The sequence below is a fragment of the Diorhabda carinulata genome, chromosome 9 (assembly GCF_026250575.1).
Source record: "Diorhabda carinulata isolate Delta chromosome 9, icDioCari1.1, whole genome shotgun sequence".
Lineage (NCBI taxonomy): Eukaryota > Metazoa > Arthropoda > Insecta > Coleoptera > Chrysomelidae > Diorhabda > Diorhabda carinulata.
The window spans coordinates 3,311,304-3,324,986 of NC_079468.1; the positions used below are offsets into that span (position 1 = coordinate 3,311,304).

Consider the following 13,683-nt stretch of genomic DNA (forward strand, 5'->3'; position numbering starts at 1 on the left):
ACATCTGTATAAGGTAGTAGTTAAAAGGGAAGGTCCACATTCCCTTGGACAACTCCTTTTATATCTTTTGCCATCATTGCATACTCAATCTCAGTTTTGATATGGTGTACACCTGTATTTTCGTTTCTTGTTCGGTGATAGATGCACTTACTTTTCTCAGCTAGTTCCTGAATAGGCAGCACTCCTGCAATTACTTTGGCAATCTGTTTCAAGATCGTACGGAAGGTACTTATTACTTGGGGTGCACTCAACCGATATGATTTAATGAAGTAAGAAAAAATTAACTTGTTATTTCGCTGTGTCTTCATCCTAGTTAATATTTGGTAATGATAACAAATATTATCATTACAAAAAACTATAGTATTGAAGAATATATCAAGTTAAATAGAAAATTTCAATGTAGACTGAACTAACTGATTTCCTATCTATCAGTGTATATTTGAATAGAAGGTAGCGCTGAATTATGGTTAGTTTAAATAATCGATTGAATTTATATTCTAATCCTTGGAAACAAGTATTAAAATAAGATCGAGGGCCGTTCTAGATTATCAAACTAGCGTCATCATTTCAAACACAAAATGCGCTACGTATACAAGTCTGGAATATTTTATCTTTATGTTTATCTGCATTTCCAATGACTCGCTATTAAAGAAATGTCTTACTTAACATCGGCGTTTTTTCGTAAGAGTACATCCCTATCGTTAAACTAATCGCAAATCGTCGCGCAACGACATAAGCCTAAAAAGGCGGCTACCATATTCAATTTCCATTATTTTTTATTATCTTCGCAGGATTTTGATAAGATGGTGGAGAACACTTGAAAATACAACGTGGGGCATCGTTTTTATTCTTTCAAAGAATTTTCATGAAACAAGAATTGAAGTGGGTAAATTTCTCGCGTATTGTTTCTCTCTGTTCATCTTTCATTTGTCAACATCGCCTTTCCACAGTTGCGCTTCGGTTGGATAAAAAAACTGGAAATACTACTTAAACAGGTTGAAGTTTGAAAGTTTAAACAAAAGCTGATTGTGTCAGTTTTAAATTGATGTAGATTTTGTAGGGTTGATTTTTTTAAAGATTGGGCACGTCGTAATATAAATTTTGCATCTTACCGTCCGTATCTAGCTTTCATAATAGTGTTTATATAATTGATGGTCTTCATGTAACGCGCCAATCGTTTGCTGACGTCACCAGCGCCGATTAATTTGCGCCCGACAATCTACAGCAGCATCCACACTACGTTATTTTGTTTTAGAATACTATTGCGTCGTATTTTTTTTGTTAGGAGCTTGGATGGGAGAAGGTTCGTTAGGAATATTGTATTGTACCAAAAATCGTAGGTTTTCCTATTACAGGTACATAAAACAATTATCAAAACTCGCTTTTTGTGTTTTATTTTGTTTCAATGATTAACTATAAAGTTTTACCCACTCTATAGGGCGGGAAAAAACTTTCGGTATACTCCATCGATGTGAAGTGGAGATAGGACACTTCTTTCTGACTTCCATGTCCACTTTGTCCCAGAACAACTCAATCGGGTTGAGGTCGGGCGACTGTGATGGCCAAAATCTTACTTTCAGTACATTAACAGTTCTTTCAAATACTCTGCATAGTTTTGAGGAATGCATGGGATCTTTGTTATGCTGAAAGATAAATTATCCACATTTTTTTCCTCAAAATTCCTCAAAAACCGAGCCTCCGCCGTATTTGTGACTTTCTCTCTCTTATTCTTTATGCCACCCTTCCAAAAATGTCAACTTCTCTTAATCTCCTTTTCACTATAGAAGTACTCAAAAGCGGATCTCTAGATTCATTGATTTGAGCTGCTGGTGAGTCATCGATCATGTTTACTGATCAATATTCAGTTTATATTCAGTGGTCGTGGTTTTTCGAGGTCGCCAATTAACATAACGAGTCCATCTATAGTTTTTTTGTTTTGTTAGTTGTATTTATATATACAGATATACTTATAGAAAAGTTTCAGAAAAAATATTACATGATCGAACGTTTTTATAAGCGTGTTTTAAAATCTAAATGAATCTTACTGTATATAAATTTTTCCTCAACAATAAGAGCCATATCGTCCGAGAGGACTGGAAAGTAATTATTTGCTTTCGGTATATCTCGTATCGCCACAAAATATCTGGGAATGAAATACACTTTCCATAATGACAGCTGGAGCTTCGGTTTACCATTCTATTCAACAGCACCAGGTTTAAAACGCCATCTCTTGGGAGATTCCACTTGCAAACTAAGAGATACTGTTAGCTCAGAAGGAAAAGAAAATTGAAATCGATCGATAGTATTTAGAGCTTTCTTTCATCTTCTCGAATTTAGTATTCTATTTTCGTTATTCGTCATGTTAAGAGCGGATTGGATGACAATTTTTAGATATTCTCAAGTGAAAGGTGAATTTGCAACGGTTTTTTTAACGTCTGTGACGCCGTTTGCATAACAATTTAAAATAATATTCCATTAGATTTTTGAGTTAATTGGATTATAATAGTGTTGAGGTATATAATTTTTTTAGGAAGCTACAAAAAAGGTTCAAAAGGAATTTTTCAATATGGAATCGCGGGTAGAATATATCCAAATAAATTAAACTAAATATAATACTTGTTAGAATCGTTAGAGTGAATTGATTGAATTTGAAATTGGCGCAGTCAGCGGGATTCGTTCAAATCGTAGATTATATCGTTAATAGTGTTTTGGAAAAAAGGTTCTATGTACACATTTGTATATTTTCATGAATAACTTTTCCTTTTAAAAATACGGTTTCCTTGGAATAATATCTTTATATAATTTAAACTCGAGATCAAAACTATGTCCATATTCTATTTCTTTTTATTTTAAATTGTTGATACAAAGCCTCCGTGAGGATAAAATTGCATATGCATGGTATACATAGAATGGTTCTTCGTCCAATGTTCATGTTAAATATAATACAATGTATAACAAAGCTTTAGTTATACAAAATTTGAATTTCTATGAATGGTTTATTAGTTATGTATATTTGATTTGAAGGAGCGATTGTTGGGACGCGTTCATCTCAAATCTGATGTAAAAGAAGGATTTTATATTATTACGAAGTTCTATATTGTAATTTCCGTGGAGTTTATTCACATTTATCCATAAAATACTTTGTTTTTTTAAAAAAAAAACATATTAATAAAAATTTCGGATTAGCTAACAAGGAATAAATTTTAAGTTCAGCTTCAATTCTTTTGACGCTTTTTTGACTATTTATTGTTAAAACTAATTTATAAATAGCACAAATTTAAGGTCGATTGCAGATGAGTGCAGAGTTCCTAGCTTCAAGGGTTTCCCCCCAAATTAAAAGGGAAAAAAAGTGGGATGAGATGTTTTTAGGAATTTGGAATTTGCCGCTCAAGCTATTACTTTAATCGAAAATAAATTTGGTCAGCGAGCTGTTGCTAGACAATTGGTTATTACCCACTTAGCGATTCTAAGAGTATGCCAGCGTTATGAGGGGTTTGGACCCTTTCATAGACGACCTGGAACAGACAGAAAGCGATTTACAACCGCTCGTCATGACCGCTTCATAATTTCAACAACTTTAAGAAATCGTCATCTTAGTGCAGCTGCGAAAGGTCCAAAACTTAGTCCAGCTCATCAGCAAGCACGCCTGCGTTTTGCACTGGATCATCAGATTTTGACGCTGGAACGATGGGGATCTGCTCTGTTCTTAGATGAGACCAGAATGTGCGTCCATGGTAGCTTTGAAAAGCGGAGTGGAGATGGTTTCTGCATGATCTGGAGTGCAATTTCTATTGGAGTACGAACCGAATACATATGATTATTTGTTACTTGAAGTTTTTGATAAATTAAGAATAAATAATTATAGAAATCGATGTTGCCGAATCAAATTATTTATTTATTGTTTGAAATTCATTATTAGTTTAATATAATTTTTCATTATTTCTTATGTAATATTTATTGCAAAACATTTTATAAATAATAAAATGTTTTGCCTGCTAATTGCAGGCAGCGACGAAGTTTTAGATTGGGGCCTTGGGGAAATATATTTTTGAGAGCTGGGAACACTGGACGGTCGACTTTTTTTAGTCGGATATTTACAGAAAAAAGTCGAGCGTTGTGGTTGACAGTCATTACCTTCCGTTGCTGTTTCAAGTTTCTCAGGACACTAAAACGTTGTAAGCAAACAGTTCATCGACCGTCGTATTTTGATTATTTTATTTAGGGTTTTCTTGAATCCGTTTAACTAAGCAGGACGTTCTCATGAGACTGATGTGTAAAGTAAAGCGGAGACTACTAACAAATACCAATAATAATGTTTTTGAAGAAATTAATGACATATTCTTATAAACAGATGATTAAATCTTTGATTTGATAACACTATTTTCTATGGAATGTGAAAAGTAGCGAGCTTTGTTTGTGTTTTTAGCATCCGAAGGTTGCCCGTTAATCCCTTAGCATTAAGGGCAAGTTACTATAAATTTCATGACTTTCATGGCATAAGCTCAGCTGAAATGGATGATGATCAATCCACTAATAATAAATTAGAGAAAAATCGCCGTTATTTAACTGCCGACGTGTCCACTTTCGATTTTTATATAATTTTTACTTTTTAAATTTGCTCCATGCCCTCCCTATTGCGACCAAAAGATTTTCATGCGGTGATAAGGATTGTGTGATTCGGTAAACTCTCTTGAGTCATTTCGGCTACATACTCAAGTTGATGTACCATTTTGAATTACTGAAGCAACTTCCTCAAGTCTAGATAACATAGTATCCTACACTTAGTAATCAATTCAAGTCTTTTTGACCACGAAGTAGTGTTAATCTCTTAAGAAAAACACTCAGTTGGTGAGGATTTCCTCTAAACAAAACTTTACCAAATTTCATACCTTATGTTTAGCGAATGATTGGATTGATCGTTCTGAAGATATTGATCCTAAATTTTAGGACTTTCTCGATAAAACTATCGGGTGGTTCAATACAGCATTTCCTCTTAAAATGAGTCATCACAAATCAGGGTCTGCGAAAGGAAAATATAAGAATATAAGATCATAGATTCAATTATATCAATGACTATCTCTAGAGCTGAAAATTTCTCGTGGCTAGACTGGTATAATTCTATTTAAAACTGCGCCGATTTGTCCATGAAATTGTGGAATTTTCTTGTGACGATAAAGCTATGTGTTAGAGTAACTGCGCTGTCGAAGCTGTTCAAACTTAAGACGGTCATGGACAATAGGATGAACCTCAAATACATGGTACTATTGACTACATGAGGACCATCACAGCAAAACTTTACGAAGTTCATTTCTTTAGTTTTTATTCCTACAAATTACTATCTATAACATTGAAAAGAAAGGTTGGGTGTTATGTATACTAAGAACGGTCTCTGGAACACCTTCAGGAAAGAAAGTAACAAAGAAAATGGACCAGAAAACATTTACTTTTTTGAAGATGCGCTAATTTTCTTACGGAAACCCCGACTCTGCATTTTGCTCTTCTGCTTCGTCTTTGCTAAAAATTTTTGGATGTCCACTTTTTGGCAAGTTGAGGTATGGTAGTTCTTCTCCATATTTAGCTATGGTTTAAACAGGGTGATTCAAAAAAAAGGCGATATCGTGTCTAGGATAGAAAGAAAACTGAAAAAATTAATTCTCATAATGCATACTAGTGATGAGAATCCACAGGTCAGAAGGATATCAAATTATCAGATTTAGGAAACAAATAAATAAGTTATCGCATTCTACCTGGAAATTTTAATGGTGATATGCACCTGGATGTCTTAAGCAATCACTTATTCCAGATTTAACGCTTAAAGAGCAAAGATATCCATTTTTTTGAGCTCTACTGCACTTTAATAGAAGGTGTCTTAATTGTTTGAGTAACCATTTTCAAAATCGATGGATTGGTAGAGGTGCAGAAGCTCCGAATCACTGGCCTCTTCGGTCAGGCAATTTCAACCCCTTGGAGAACATAGTTTGGTCGTATTTTAAAGAAAAAGTTTATGCTACCGAGGTAAATTCACCTCGAGAATTGAAAGATAGGATTCAACTTCACCTCAAAGCTGACTCCCAACGGTTTAGAAGGTTAATCGATTCTTTAGAAAAAAGAAGACTTATGTATTCGTGAAAACGGAGGATATTTTGAATGCAGATCTGTAGATGTGTTCAACCAAATTGTAAATGCTTTTTCTTATTTCCAACTTATAACACATTTCAATACAACTGACTTCAACAAGAACTTGTCTAATTGATGTCAAAAAAATAAGTTATTTTTGGTGTACAAATCCATTTTCCATCGGTAGTTAACAAACGAACCAGGAATAATATGAAAACAGCCCTTCTGACGTTTGGACGCGCACCCCCGTCGCGTCGTTCAGCTCACGACGCCGATCAGGAAGGGATGCCTCGCCATAGTAGGGAGCTTATGTCAGGCATCACCTTCGCTAGGAACGCTCAGTTATCCCGAACGCGTCGTTATTGCAACATTCAAGTTCCCAAAAAACACTTGGCAATCACCGATAGTGTTTTGTTTGCGCAACATGTGCGATATCGGCGGTCTACTCAAACTCTGTGGAAAAAGTTGAGACGCGCCCCACTTTGTAAGTTTTGTGTTGTTTTCAATTTTTCAATCACTTCCTATATATGTATCCACAATTTTCTATGTTAATTTCCTTTGTGTGGGTCAGTGATTTTTGAGTGTTTTGTTTTTTAAGTTCCACCTCAGTTTTTGTGTTTGTGTTTTTTTGGTGTTTTTTTTTTGAATATATAACAGGGTGAGACTAATATTTTTTTTAATCGCACAGCGCTGTAACATTTTATTGGAGCAATTGAAAATTTGTGTTTTCTCATTTTATTTTTTTAGTTTTCTGAATTTTCACATAGAAATTTGGTAATCTCGTCATATAATGGACAAATATTGACTAAAAATATACTAATATATTCTGTTTTTTTTTAAGAAAACTTTTATACGAGTTTTAAAACAATCCCAATTATACCGACCTATGCTTGTATCGATTTTTTAGAAAGGGACCAACTCCCACTATCCACTGTTTTTTCAACTTTTATGGATATTATCACAATCGGAATATACAGTATTGAGTAGAAAATTCTCAAAAATTGATACTTTTTTTCGTAAAACTAGTATTTAAATGACAATAATCTGAATTAAAATAATAAACTAAAATTTTGAGTGATTTGTTTTTTTAGTTATACTGAAAATTAGTTTCGTGAGGTTATTTTTCGTGTACATTTTTTATTTTTTGAGCTTTAGCCCCTGTAATTTCCAAAATAATTTAGGTTTTCAAAAATTAAATAAACTCACAAAAAATATATATTTTTAAAGTTTCTTTTCTCTGCAAATATGAGAAAAAAAATTGTGAGAGAAATGTTTATAAGACTCAACATACATTAAATTAAAATTTTCTATTTTTGTTATAATAAAAAAATTCAAATTTGGCGTATTAGATAATAATTAACACTTATTAATAATAAATGAGGAAATCTAAATATGCAAATGAAAAACCCAAAGTATGCGCATAAATTATACAAATAATTTAGTCAAAATGAACAGAAAAATACCAAAATATACAAAATAAAAACTTATACATCAATTTATTGATTCACTTTGAAATAAGTTTAATTTTTTTTACATAGGCACTAAACTAAACCTGAAAATGCTTTCATTTCAAAAAGCAAATTGTCGCTACTTAAAAAAACAGTAAATGTTTTTCGCAATTTTCAATTTAATTTTAAAAATTTTAGTGTAGAAACTTTAGTTGATATAATAGGGACGTAATTATAGTTGCTGATTATTTCAGCATCCAAATCAATAAATTTAGTGAATTTTCCCTCCAAAATCTCAGCTACTTGACTAAGAAATTGAGATCTACAATTTCTTCAATAACTTTTTAGAACTTTTGAATTATTATGCCTGCCATTTTGATGTCACATCTATCACATAGAAATTCTTTTTTCCTCTCTCTAAGTAAAGTACCTTTGAGATGTTTAGTTTCATTCGCAATTTGAAACTCCTCTCATATGTTTGAAACGGGCCTTCTCTTTTTATGCTCGGCATTCGTCCAACTGGCTTCCATAATTGGTTTCTAGTCACACGATAATAAAATTTTTGATGTAGTCTAGTAAAGATTAGTCGATAAAGATTATTTTGGAAACGATGATGAACTTTGGAAGTAATTTTTCATTCCAAAATCTTAGCTAAGAAATTGAGATCTACAATTTCTTTAACTATTTTTGAACTTTTGAGCTATTTTGCCTGTGACATTTTTAAAAGCTGCGTCACATTGTTTTATTAGTTTTGGAAACTTAGCTATAATCGATTTCTTCGAATATTTGCTCAGTATCAGTTAGGGATTGGGAGATTTGTAAGACAGTTTTGAAATAAAATCTTTTAGTTGACAAAAATTCTCGCAATGGAAAAGGGGTTTCCGACCAAGTGCCCCATTTTGTAATAATAAGTGGAATAAATAAAAGAGGAGTGATCTTTAATTTTTCTTTATAAAACTAAACCCTTATAGGTGGTTCCAGGTAGATTTTTTTTTTATTTTTGAAGATGATTTATTTACAAGAGGAAAATTTTTCCTAATCTTCTCATCAACCCTATTTAAAGCACGGGCAAGACATATATATTAAGTTGGGGTAAAAGATTCAAATTTTGCCTAGATTTTTTCGTGTATGTCTGAAAAAAATGAGCAAAAAATTATCTCCAGGAACAGGCACAGGAATTTTAAAACTGTCTTTTGTACTGATCTGGCCATTGCAAAAATATTGGAGAAAAAATTTCGAGTTTTGATTACATAGCTTTGCCAATGGAATATTTCATGTCATCATCTGACATTTCTGACACGTCTCTTCACAAAATTTGCACAGTACGCTCTATACCAAGGACATATGCAAATATTTCATTATTAATATCAATGATAATTATTAATTATGTAATGGGGATTGCCTAGGCCCCAATATCATCAGTTATGGGAAAACGGAGCACTATTTGTAGTAAAAATAATTGAAGGAAATTTCTGTTTTTTATAATTAGCTCCTTTGAAGATAAACAGAGCTGCAATCGCTTTGCTCCGTCACTTTCTTTTAAAGCGATGTATATTTCAATTTCTGAGTGACATTTTAGGATCTGTATCTATTGAATTTATGATTGCCTCCTTTTGTAAGTAATTTGTTGCTCAAACGGCAAGCAGTACTTGAGTTTATTACCTTCACTGGACCCAGCAATTACCATATTTAAAGATCGTTTGCTAGTTCCATATTTACGCTGGTAATTCGCAGCGTCTACCCAAATCCGTAGGCAGCAACAGATCACTACCATCAATACCGATCTTCAAAACATGTGTGGTGTAGAAACAATCTGTGTTTAATGTAGTAAAGATCTTGGCTGCTGTTTTTACTGGTGGTGCTACAGTTCAGGATTTGATCGTGTCTGGACATAAAATACCACCATCACCGCCTATTGGGTGCTAAGGCAGTTTAACAAAAACAACTTCTAAGCCTTTACAAGACTCAAATTCAATCCATCTTTGGGGTATTGCTCGCATTTTTGGAGTTCGGCTTCCAACCATATCTTGATGATGCTTGACTCAATACAGAAGATGGCAATTCGACTTATAAGCGATCCAGGCGAAGGTCGCCAGCCTGACCTTTCTGAGCTGTACAACATAATACCACCTAGAGCAGTATACGAAGACCCATTCGACGGGGGAGTTGGCACGCAGACGTCCTGAACGTTAATTTTCTTTGGAAAAGTGCAAACCTGTATTCACAGGCAGGCACTACTCGAACCACTCGAGTGCAATGAGGTTCACCTCCTTGTGCTTGTTTTTTTAGAGAAAAACTTGTTACGCAGAAGTAGGAATTCGATGAAGTACATACTTTTAGTGCCATACGCAAATGACACTGCGTAATGGAATCATTATTGGGTATTAATGGGTTGAGCAGACGCGAAATACCATTGGTGAATAATCTTTTCAATGCACAAGCTCAAATAAGACCCATCTCCATTTTATAGGCATTATGGAAGAAGAATGAACTAGAGAGTGTGTTGTCTATGAGCACCCAGTATGTTCAAACGCATTACAAATGATCTAGTGACCTTGAAAGGTTCAAACCAATATTACTCATTAGTTTTTTCAAGATAGCTTTAAATGAGGCAGAGCAAGGTTATGTTTTGATCTTTGAGATGATGAAGTTTGCTAATATTCATCGTGATCAGTAATGTTTCTAGTCTGATTACTTGTCTCATATACCACGTATGTGGGTTCTCATAAATTTTCTCCGTTTATAGAGGATTTATTACTTTATCCAATGCGACTCGCAAAACAGATATTTGTTGTCGAGCCATTGTAACTAATGGCCCTAAATTACGAAGTTTTAATATACAATAATTACGTTATACATCCGCTTTTGCCTTGACGCGTAACCACCAGCCATACGTTTCTCTGTGAATTATACCGAAAACCCCTTTTATACTCGCGGGGTAGTTTTGTTCTATTTAACCGAAGTTCAAAGTGATGTTCATAACTGAACATCGAACACATCCGTATATTATTCAAGAACAAAAAAAGGATTTCAAGGATTTTCAGAAGAATTTGATCCTCTTTTCATATTTCTTTGAAGAGATATTGACAGTCGATTAATTTTTTGATTACGTTATTATTTACGTTTGATTCTTCTTTATCCCAAAAACAAATCCCAAAGAACTTCTTTCTTCCTCTTTCCAAGTAAAGTATCTTTGAGATGTTTAGCTTCATTCGGATTGTACAGTAATTTGAAGCTCCTCTCGTATATTTGAAACGAACTTCCTCTTTTTATGATCGACATATGGTGAAACGTAATCCTGGAGGATGTTATCTATATACGTATCTGGTGCCATTCGTCTAACGACTTCTACGAGCTCTAAAAGATCCCATCGCCTATATTTTAAGAGACGTATCGTTGCCAACAATGGTTTCGTCCAACTGGCTTCCATAATTGGTTTCTAGTCACATCGGTAATAAAATTTTTGTTGTGGTCTTATAAAGATTAGTCGATAAAAGAGTTTTTGGAAACGATGAAGAACTCTGGAAGGATATCTTGACTCCTGTGTGTTTTAAAAGAAACTGATTATCCAAAAGTGGTAGAGGCTAAAAACCGAATCAAATATCCATACATATGTAGTCACAAACTGCAGTAAGCCTCTTCTGGGTAACCTAGACTCTATGAAGTGGAAGGTAGATAGGATTGCTAAAGGTGGGACGAGCGGAGAAAATACAGAAGAAAAAATAACAGTGCTACTTTCGATGGAATTAAGTTTTGCTATTGTCACAGGAATCAGAATCAGATAGTACGATATCTAGAGCGGTTTCAGAAAACACCTAATCCGGAAGATCATTCTACTGTTGGTACAAGACTTCGGAAATGTGGAGTGACAACGGACTATTACAAAGAGTGTAATAAAGAAGAGAAGACGATGAAGCGACTGCTCTGTCAATGCGCTGCGCCGACGTTCAATGTTGAAGTAAGACACAATAAATTGTCGCGAAAAAAATGCAGAAATAGAAAAAGTGTAAAATCTTATTCTGGGTTTGAATTTTTAAAAATGAGCTAAGAAATGAAAAAATAAAGGACGAGGATTGGTTAACGAAGTTTCCAAGACATGTAAATAAAGGAAAAACTAGACTAATCTGATCGAGATTGCCTTTACTAACCTAACCCAACCTAGCAGATCAATTTTGAGATGTGTTGTTTGAGTTTTTGAGTGGTTACTATTGTATTGTAAAATCTCCTTTATAAAAAATAATTATTTGAAACTGTCAAAATATTTCGAAACAATGAAGACGTCCATCTACTAAATAAACAACGTCATAATATAGTAGAATGGATTCAAATTGTTTTAATTGTTAGTAATAACATGGAATATTCATTATTTTTGTTACTTTTAGGAATCCCATTTCCATTAGATATTCAATGGAATCGCGCATTTTTTATTTCATACTTTCCCAGTAAAAAAAACCTCATAACCCATATCCATCGATTTTCCTAGGCGTTGTAGGAATTTTGGAAGTTTTTGACTGGAGCTTCCAGTAGCTCCCTCATCACAGTTCACTGGATATCCTCAATCGATTAACAATTGCGTTACTTTCACAAAGTTTCCGATTTTGTGAAACAGAATGAAGTCGCAGGGTAATTGATCCAGTTAATAGGGTGGCTATGGTAACACTCGAATCTTTCTTGAAGCTAGAAACTGGGTCATCCTGCCACATCCTGCTGACTCGAATTCTATGAAGTATTAGGTGAATGGTAGAATGAATTTTCTGTAGACCATCCCACTCATTTCAAACAATCTTCTGCGATCGATATTTGTTGTTGTTTTTGCTCCTCACTACCTTAGTACACAGAACAAGTCAATCGACCATTCTTCCCGCTCGTGCTTTGTCTTTCACGCTTCCATGGACCTCCTTGAACTCTTGAGGCTAACAAAACATTTTTGCTCATGGAGTCATCAATAAAGACGTTAATTTTTGTTTGAGATTTATTTTCTTCACCAACAAACCTGAAAGACCTGAAACAATGATTGCACGAAGCTGAAAAAAAATATGTATAGACATAGATTGATCGCAAATTAACAATGAGGTTTAGCCAATCAAAGCTTGCGGAACGTTTAAGTTCCTCCCTATCCAGCGGGCGAGAGAGCCATAAAAGTATTTAGCCGCTGCCGCATTTTTGAACTTACCTTTGTTTCTAAAACGTACTCGAAAGTTTTTCGGCTCGGGAGGAACTTAAACGTTCCTCAAGCTTTGATTGGCTAAACCTTATTGTTAATTTGCGATTAATTTATGCGTTATAGGTGATTTTTAATCGCTTAATGCAGTGATATAACTCGAAAGCGAACGTTTTGAAAGACTCTGGATAGAGCGTTTAGACCTCGTACGTACTTTTTCTCCAAATCTATCTTATGCTTCTATTATAAAGCGTGTGTTTCCTCTAAACATGTAAATAATATTTTACATGATAAATTATTTTTTTCATAATAATGAATACAACTGCTAAACGCCATATTCATAAACGTATATTTGAAGAAGTTTATAGCAGAACTTCCTTTATTAATCCGTGTATATATTTAATTAAACTTTTCGTTTAACTGTTTACTGACGACGAATACTTTTTGTTTGTTTATGAGATACAGGGTTTCATTGTTCCACCGTAATCCGAATCTCTATTAATAATAGATAAAGTTGTAGAGAATGAAAGAATTGTTCGGCTCTAATATTATCAGACATAATCTTAATGAGTTGCCTTAAATTTCGTATTTCGGCGTAAAGTAATTGAAGGGGATAATAAAACCTCCTTTAATATAAATACCAGGATATATTAAGGATATATATTAATTGTATTCGATTTTGTCAATGTCTGTATTAGAGTATTCTACAGATATTATCCATTTCCAGCTGTAACCCAACCCAAATTTTTTTTTCCACATCCTAAGGTCTGTTATTAGTAAGGTCATAAGGCTCGTGAAAACAAAATCTTATCACGTTCGTTTTGATTTCAATGAATGGTTGAGATATGCAGAAATATCTTAGTGTGCTATTTAGCAAATGTTTTGCATTATATACTTTCACATTCCGAAAAGCCTCAGATGTTTCATTTCACTCTAATTGTGTTCAAATATCATTCG

At 33.9% G+C, this 13,683-nt stretch overlaps 1 protein-coding gene across 2 annotated transcripts in view; it reads left to right on the forward strand.

Annotated features, from left to right (window-relative positions):
• The first annotated feature begins 6,426 nt into the window (after positions 1-6,426).
• Positions 6,427-13,683, forward strand: part of LOC130898121 (1-phosphatidylinositol 4,5-bisphosphate phosphodiesterase epsilon-1-like) — a 326,140-nt gene continuing 318,883 nt past the window's right edge. The window contains exon 1 of one of the 2 annotated variants that reach the window (XM_057807182.1): positions 6,427-6,601. The gene's annotated coding sequence lies outside the window, so the exon portion shown is untranslated. The remainder of the gene's footprint in view (positions 6,602-13,683) is intronic. The other variant, XM_057807181.1, reaches the window with a different exon arrangement.